Source organism: Kogia breviceps, chromosome 8 (genome assembly GCF_026419965.1).
Source record: "Kogia breviceps isolate mKogBre1 chromosome 8, mKogBre1 haplotype 1, whole genome shotgun sequence".
Taxonomy (NCBI): domain Eukaryota; kingdom Metazoa; phylum Chordata; class Mammalia; order Artiodactyla; family Physeteridae; genus Kogia; species Kogia breviceps.
The window spans coordinates 107,349,346-107,359,024 of NC_081317.1; positions in this window are offsets into that span (position 1 = coordinate 107,349,346).

Consider the following 9,679-nt stretch of genomic DNA (forward strand, 5'->3'; position numbering starts at 1 on the left):
AACATAAGGATGTTGTTTTTGAAGGGCGATACCCACTGGATATTGAGGCAAAGTCTTCAATGTAGGAGGGAGAGTGACAAGGAGGTTCATAGAAATAATAAGTAGAGTGGTCTGGGCGGGTGGAGAGAAATGGCATGGCATTCAAAGGAGCAGGAGTTCAGAAGAGGTCCTGGGAGGAAGGAGGGTGCTGATTCCACCTCTCAGCTCTGAGGTCTCCAGGTTCACACCACTCCAGGGGGTTCCGGTACAGGGGGTCTGAGGATTACCTTTTGTGAACAAGAAGAGCTTCCCATTTGAGAGGCTCTCAAAGGCTGATTTGGTTAGGCCAGGGAGGGAAAGAAATAGTCCATTCCAAGACATGTGAACCTCTATAGCAGGCTAACAATTCTTCTAGCCTTCAGCACTACCGTGAAGAACAACTCTCTGACCTCATGGGGCTGATATTTTAGTGTGCTGGATAGAGAACAAATGTGTAAACAAATAAATCATCGAATTTCATTTAGTTATCATTATTATTTAAAAAAACAATAAAAGCCTGGGAAAGGATAGAGAATAACGGGATATAAAGGAAAATCAGAGTGGTTAGCGAAGACCATACTGAGAAGGTGATATTTGAGCAGAGAAGGAATGAAGACTAGGAGAAAGGCATGCAGGTAACTGGAGATATTACATCCTCGGTGTAGGAAATAGAACGTACAAAGACCCGGAATTTGGAAAGTGGCGTGGAGGCCAGGGTAGCTGAAGCAGAGGGAAGAGTGGTGAGTGGTGTGCTGGAACCAGACTGTACTGGCTCAAAAGAGCCAATTGTTGAATTTTCAGGACTTTTGCAAACCAGTGTTAAACACTAAATTATATAAACTTACAATTAAATACATCATATTAAAAACAAAGGCAATAAATACTCAAAACTCATCACTTCCTAGTTATCTTGTTATGTTTTACTATTACCTATGTTCTTTTTTTTTAAAATTAATTAATTTATTTATTTCTGGCTGTGTTGGGTCTTCGTTTCTGTGCGAGGGCTTTCTCTAGTTGTGGCAGGTGGGGGCGGCTCTTCATCGCGGTGCGCGGGCCTCTCACTGTCGCGGCCTCTCTTGTTGCGGAGCACAGGCTCCGGACGCGCAGGCGCAGTAGTTGTGGCTCACGGGGCTAGTTGTTCCGCGGCATGTGGGATCCTCCTAGACCAGGGCTTGAACCCGTGTTCCCTGCATTGGCAGGCAGATTCTCAACCACTGCGCCACCAGGGAAGCCCATTTACCTCTGTTCTTGAGTTAATTTATGTCTAAGTATCTATAAATATACTACATAATAGTGTGCTACTGCATGTCTCTCCCCAACTCTGCATTTAGGGATGTCGAGTTGTTAGCTTGAAATCACCCATGGTGGGAGAATTATACCGTAGAAATTAGTAAGTGTTACAAATCAGAGCTTGATCTACCTTTTGTTGATTGTCTAGACTTAAGAAAGATATGGAGAAAATTTTAAAATGCAGATGAACTTAAAAGTGTTTCATGTTGCATTTGAATAGCACCAAAAAAATGAGAAAATATTCTTTTAGTGTTTGAAAACTATTTTCCAGTCCAGCAAAGAAGTCACTCAAGTCATTGACACATGGCACATGGGTGAAGTTCTAACACCCATCTTTGTTGTTTTACTCTATCTTACTTGTTAACACAAATGAAAATATTAACCAACATTCACGTCAGAACTGTACTTGGAGAGACAGTTATTAACCACTAATTTGAACACAGATGTGGTAAGAAAGAACCAAATTATACAGTCTTATAGGCCAAGGTAAGGATTTTTATATTAATTCTGAATTAATTGGAGGGTCTGAATTGCAGGGTCTAGGACAGAAGAATAAGAGGATCTGAATGCTGTTCTAAAGGGATCATTTTGGTAGCTGGGGATTAAATAGAGCGTAGGTGGACAAAAGTAGAAGCAATAAGCTGAGTTAGGAGACCACACTATGGCTCATACCAGGTAGTCATGGTGGAAGTGTGGAGAAGTGGTCAGATTCAAGCTATAATCAAGACAATGTCACCAGGACTTGCTGATGATTTAGTTGTGGGCTAGAAGAGAAACAAAAGAAATCATGCATAACTGCAAGGCTTTGGTTTGAGCAACTGGAAGAATAGTCCTACTATTTAATACTGGGAAGTAAAATGAAGCAGAAATAGGTTGAGAAGGGGCTGGAGCAGAATCAAGAACTCTGTTTTGGACATTTTTAATTCGGATGCCTACTACATATCCAAGCGGAAACGTTGAGAGTGAAAATGTAGGGATTGTGTTTTCCACAGAATAAAGATTCTAGGGGACTTATAGTAAAAGGCAATATGGGAAGGATCTATCAAGGAGATGATGAGAAAGGAAAGATCCCAAGTGACTAATGTGGCTTATATCTTGCATTGTGTCTAAAGATGATAAGAGGTGAGGCATTGTGGGTAAAGCTGACTATATATATATATATATATATATATATATATATATATATATATATTCGTTTGTTTAAGTCCCAGCAATACCTGGTGAAAGAAAGAATTTAGTCACCCTACGAAAAAGTCAGCCACAGCTTGGATTGATTGTTCTGCTGAAGAAAGCCTAGTCTAGGTAGACAGTGTAGCAAAGGGATGTCTATTACCTCAACCTCTCACTATATGTAGAAAATACAATCCAATATCCCTTTTGGACCCCAATATCCTTCCTAGATTTAGAATGTGGATGTGCTGTACTGTTTCCCATTCCCTCCATGCTCCTCTCATCTTGCTCCCAGGCTTAATTTAAGTGCTAGCAAACACAGCCATGCTGACGTCACAGCCCAGTTAAATGAATGGAGTTTAGAGCCCAAGACGGACAACATCTCGTGAGGTTGGGTAAGGACATGGCAGATATGACTGGTGATGTTTGTAAAGAAAGAAGGTGTGAGATGCCCATGGTGGTGGAGTGATGGAGTGCTGCGAAGAGGACTAAAGAGAAGGAAAGCAAGATATTATGCCTGGAATGAGCACATCTCATCTGCCCCACTCCTGCCCTAAAACAAGCATCAGCATTCCTGCCCCATGGCTGGGATGGCTCATCAGACAAAGACTACAACACTTTTGGATTCCACAGCATCAGCTGCCTGCCTGACTCAGTTGTGCTTGCTTTTATCTCTTTACTCCTAGACTCCTGCCTTAATACTCCCGTCTCAGTGGCTTCCTTTGAAATCATTCAACTTGGCCGTTGTCTGGATTTCCTACTGGAATTTTGCACCATGACACAACTGTCTAGATTTTGGCTTTGCTTATTCCTTCAGTTTCAGCATCTGCTCTCTCCTCTAATTAGTCCTTTCCTCTCCCACCAGCATTGCCAAAAGGAGGACTTTCTGCCAGAGCCCCAGCCTCTGCAGAATTCCTGCCTCCCTTCTCATCCACCCGCTCCCATAAAATAAAGAACCCCTTGCCATAATGTAGAGTACCTGTTGTTGTGGTTTAGAAGATTAAGACTAAACAGGCAGTTAGTTTAGGGCACAGTTTCTATAGATGGTCAGAATTATTTTTAAGCTAATCAAACAAGCATTATGATGCTGCCATGAATACTCAATTTCCAACTCCTTCTTTCTCCAAAACTGTCACTCAAGATAAAGAGGAGCCAGGTAAATGATGAAAATATGAATATCAGAGCTCATGCCTGTTATTTTTGGAGAATGAGGGAAGGCTGCTCCAGTCAGTGTTTTCCCTGTATTTATTCAATTTTATTATTTTTATTTTTCCACATTCATTTTAATTTCTTTAATTAAAAAAATTTTAAATTACTCTCTTTAAAAAAATATATTTATTTATTTATTTGGTTGTGCCAGGTCTTTGTTGCAGCACGTGGGATCTTTTAGTTTCGGCATTCAAACACTTAAGTTGTGGCATGCGAACCTTAGTTGCGGCATGCAGGATCTAGTTCCCTGACCAGAGATCGAACCCGGGTCCCCTGAATTGGCAGCAGGGAGTCTTAGCCACTGGACCACCAGCAAAGTCCCCATATTCCTTTTATTTGTTTCAAGTATGGTTTACTTTGTACAACATTTGTAAGAGGGGTGGAAGACAGGCAGAAGCAGACAGTAACAAGCAGCTTAAAAATGTAACAACGAAGGGTCATTAGTAAAGTTTGGCTTTGAATTGTCTATGGTACACTTACCACACACACACAAAAAAAGCCAGGGTAGAAGGAAACATTTAGAGTGATGAATATGTTTATTAGTTGATTTCGGTAATGGTTTCATAGGTGTATGCATACGTCCAAACTCATCATATTGTACATTAAATATGTGCAGTTTTTAGTATATCAGTTATACCTCAATAAAGCTGTTTCTTTTTGTGTGGTTTTTTTTTTTTTTTTTGCGGTACGCGGGCCTCTCACTGTTGTGGCCTCTCCCGTTGCGGAGCACAGGCTCCGGACGCGCAGGCTCAGCGGCCATGGCTCACGGGCCCAGCCGCTCCGAGGCACGTGGGATCCTCCCGGACCGGGGCACGAACCCGCGTCCCCCGCATCGGCAGGAGGACTCTCAACCACTGCGCCACCAGGGAAGCCCAATAAAGCTGTTTTTAAAAAAGAATTATATAACTGAATTGCATTGCTGTACAGCTGAAAATTACACAATATTGTAAATCAACTATCTTTCAATTAAAAAAATTTTTTTAAGAATTATAGGAGTTGGAAATGAGCTCAGATTTGAAACTGTTTTTTTCTTTTATTGAACGAACATTTATTAAGGGTTCCCCGTGCCAGCATTGTGTTGGATGCTGGTGCGACAAGGAAAGCAAGGCAGACCCTCTTCCTGACCCATACATACATCTATCAGAGAATACGGAAGACACAATAAGCAACAACAATAATGTGCTATGATGGGGAAGTCGGCACCATGGAAACGTGTAGCAGGGCAATCTCGGTCTGGGACGGGGTAAGGACTGAAATTCACGAATTAGACACTGACTCATACAGCTGTCAGTGACAATCAGGGCAGCCTCCACAGACTTCAGCTGGAAGGGGGAAAATCCATTTTCTTTTATATCATCATTTTATTCACACATCAGCATCCCCTCATTCCTATCCACTTATTCCTGAAAGCAGTCCCTTTTTAGAGACTCCAAACATGGTGATTAAACAAAGGGGATTCTGGAAGGGCAAACAAAGCATTAGAGACGGTTCCATTTTATATAAATGCCAAATTTTCTGCCTCAGTAAGGTTGCAGCTGTGACAAGAATTAGGCTGCTTTCTAGGTCATATATTTTCTAAAGCACCATGCAAAGAAAGTATTAATACATCAGGGGAAATGAAACAAATGGACTCAATTACTTTAAAACCTTGTGAGCAGGCAATTTTTATGATAAAAAGAATAATGCAATGTACTGAATAAACAAAGAAAATTATATTGTTCATGTAAAGTGGAGATGCATTCTCTGGTTAAGTCCATGGGCATACAAAGAACTGAGTCCTAAATTTAGTTTCCTGTTCTACACAGAATCCTGAATGCAAGTTAGATTAACTGGCATCTAATGAGTCCAACGTCATTTTCAGTATAATGATATTCTATGCATTTTTGGAAATTTATAAATTTTAATTCTATGAATCACATTTTAAAAATAACTACAAATAGTCTCTGTATATGGGCTCTGTGGGTTAAGAGACTACTCACAGAGGTACAGCTAAAGAATGAATTTTACCCGCTGATGACATTATCTGATTCATATCAGAATTAATCAACATAGGCGGAGCAATGTTTAGTCATAGACAAGGCACAGATCAGTAAATTAACACCCGGTTGGTAATTAGCAATGTTTCCTGGTTATGGATGACACCTCTAGATGCAGCTCAAAATAACTCCTTTTGTATTCTGCTCCGTGTTTTCTTTCATTCTGTGTTTAGACTTTAGTCACAGAGGGATTGATGTTTACTGCAAAGAGCTTGGAGTCAGAAGATCTGTATTCTGGTCTCAGGGCTGCTAGAAGATAACGATTTGACTTTACAAAAAAATAAGTTCAACACCTCTCTTCAAGTTGCACATCTGCAAAATGAAGACACTTTACAAAGCAGTGTCTTTTTAAAGACCAGGAATGTAAAAGTGCTGAAAAAATTGTAGTAGACGCAAATATAAAATACCTAAACAGTCTATGCATAAATACAATGTATATCGTAATGATAGCTAATGTAAACTAAATGATCCCTTTAGAGATATCAAAAATAGCCTGTCGATAGAATTCTTATTTCTAAACAAAACGAAACAAAAAGCCAGTTAGATTGTACATGCATATTTGTGCATGTACAAATGAAAGGGTGAGCACTTGCTAGTATTATCAATTATTCATTTATAACAGAATGATACAGGCCATATATGCACACAGTTTTTTGAGATTCAGAACCATGCAAAGAAGGTGATAATCAGCAATTTATTTGGATGTCTAGTACATGTTGCATCACTTCTACAAATAAAAAGTCAATAAAGAAGGCTGATAAATGGGGTCCTCATGTGAGCTGAAGACAGAGACAGAAGGAGATGCTTTGTTTCTGAAACCTCTAGCCTGGAATAAATTACACAGTCATGAGTTGAAGTCACCTGCAATTAATTCCAGCTGTAAACTTCAGTTGAGAGGGATCAGGGGAGCCTGATACAGCATCACATCATTGGTTTGTGTATTTTTAGTAAGTGGATGTGATTTTAACAATGAAATTCTTTAGTCTAAAACCGTATAGTAATTATGCAAGTTCTTTTAAACATATTGCTTTTAGAGGACAGACATATGCTTATATTATTATTTAGCATAATTTTTCTTGTGTTCATCAGGAAAGAAACCTCATATGCCATAGCTATAGAGCAAAATGCTTTTCTTCTGTCTAATTCTCAGGTTTGCTTCTTAAACCAGTACTAGTCATAGGTGCACCTAAACCTGTGGAGAATTAATCACATTAAATTAACACATATCTCGGGCTTCCCCGGTGGCGCAGTGGTTGAGAGTCCGCCTGCCGATGCAGGGGAAATGGGTTCGTGCCCCGGTCCGGGAAGATCCCACATGCCGTGGAGTGGCTGGGCCCGCGAGCCATGGCTGCTGGGCCTGCGCGTCCGGAGCCTGTGCTCCACAACAGGAGAGGCCACAGCAGTGAGAGGCCGGCATACCGCACAAAAAAAAAAAAAAAAAAAAAAAGAGTCAAGGGGAAGTGCTCTCCCCCAGCAGCCCAGGAGATTCTCAAATGTGATTAAAATGGTAAGGGCTGTAATGAATAAAGCATACAACATTCAAGAACAGATGAACAATGTAAACAGAGATATGGAAATTCTCTGAAATGAAATGCTAGAGATCAAAAACACTGTACTGGAAATGAAGAATGCCTTTAGTGGGCAGTAAGTAGATTAGAGGTGGCTGAAGAAAGAATCTCTGAGCTTGAGGGTATCTCAAGAGAAAACTCCAAAACTGATAAGCAAACAGACAAAAAAGAATGCTGGATAAAAGCAGAACAGGTATAACATACATGTAATGGGAATATCAAAATGAGAAGAAAGAGAGAAAAAGAACAGAAGAAGTATTTGAAAAAATAATGTCTGAGAATTTCCCCCAAGTTAATGTCACACACCAAACCACAAGCTGAGTACACCAAACAGAATAAATGCCAAAAAAAACTACATCTGGGCATGTTATTTTCAAACCATGGAAAATCAATGATAAAGAAACAATCCTGAAAGAAGCCAGGAAAAACACACCTTATCTATAGAGGGGAAAAAAAAAAAAGAATTATATCTGTCTTCTCAGAAACCATGCAAGCAAAAAGGGAGTGCAGTAAAATATTTACAGTGTTAAGAGGGAAAAAGAAAAAAAACCCACCAACTAGGAATTCTGTATCCTGCAAAATTATCCTTCAATAGTGAAAGACAAATAAAGACTGTCTCAGAGAAACAAAAATTGAGGGTATTTGTTGGCAGTAGACCGCGCCTTGCAAGAAATGTTAAAAGAAGCTCTTTAGAGAGAAGGAAAAAATACAGGTCAGAAACTCATGTTTACATAAAGAAAGAAAGAGCATTGAAGAAGGTATAAGTGAAAGTAAAATAAAAACTTCCAGTTTTTATTTTTAATTGATTTAACAGACAACAGTTTGTTCAAAATAATAATAGCAATAATGTATTCAATTATGTGTGTGTATATATATATATATATACTTATGTGTACTTATATATAAGTGAAATGAATAACAACAATAATATAAGAGATGAGAAGGAATGAATTAGGATTCTTTTGTTACTATAAAGTACTCACACTACCAGTAAAATGGTATGGTGTTATTTGAAAGTGGACTTGGGTTAGCTGTAAATATATTGGGTTGGTCAAAAAGTTCATTCAGTTAGTAAATCTATTGTTCAATAAAATTCTTGGTGAAAATAAAAAATGTGTCTTTTATTTTTACTTAAAAATGAATGAACTTTTTGGCCAACCCAATATATTACGAATTCTCCCTCCCAAAAAAACTCTTTAAAAAGATAAGAAAAGAATTATCACTAATATGCTAGAAAAAGGACAGAAATAAAATTATATAAAATGCTCAGTTAAAACCACAAAAGCAAGAAGACAAGGAGACAAAGGTAGGAACAAATAACAAGGGCAACAAATAGAAAATGGTAACATATATGGTAGACATTAATCCAACTGCATCAGTAATCACTTTGAACATCAGAGATATAAATGCACCAATTAAAAGATAGAGGTTGTCACAGTAGATCAAAAACAAGACCCAACTATATGTTGTTTACAAGAAACTCAGTTTAAATATAAAGACACATGTAGATTAAAAACTAACGGATGGAGAGAGCTTCAAGATGGCAGAGGAGTAAGACATGGAGATCACCTTCCTGCTAACAAATACATCAAAAATACATATACGGGCTTCCCTGGTGGCGCAGTGGTTGAGAGTCTGCCTGCCGATGCAGGGGACACGGTTTTGTGCCCCGGTCCGGGAGGATCCCACATGCCGCGGAGCGGCTGGGCCCGTGAGCCATGGCCTCTGAGCCTGCGCGTCCGGAGCCTGTGCTCCGCAATGGGAGAGGCCGCAACAGTGAGAGGCCCGTGTACCGCAGAAAAAAAAAAAAAAAAAAAATCTACATGAGGAACAGCTCCTACAGAACACCTATTGAATCTATTGAATGCTGGCAGAAGACCTCAGACTTCCCAAAAGGCAAGAAACTCCCCACATATCTGGGTAGGGCAAAAGAAAAAAGACAAAGCAGAGACAAAAGAATAGGGATGGGACCTGCCCCTCTGGGAGGGAGCTGTGAGGAGGAAAAGCTTCCACACACTAGGAAGCCCCTTCACTGGTGGAGACGGGGACAGGGGAGGTGTGGAAGCTTTGGAGCCACGGAGGAGAGCACAGCAACAGGGGTGCAGAGGGCAAAGCAGAGAGATTCCTGAACAGAGGATCAATGCTGACCGGCACTCACCAGCCCGAGAGGATTGTCTGCTCACCCGCTGGGGCAGGTGGGGGCTGGGAGCTGAGGCTCAGGCTTCAGAGGTCAGATCCCAGGGAGAGGACAGGGGTTGGCTGTGTGAACACAGCCTGAAGGGAACTAGTGTGCCACAGCTAGCTGGGAAGGAGTCTGGGAAAATGTCTGGAACTGCCTAAGAGTCAAGAGACCATTGTTTTGGGGTGCACAAGGAGAGGGGATTCAGA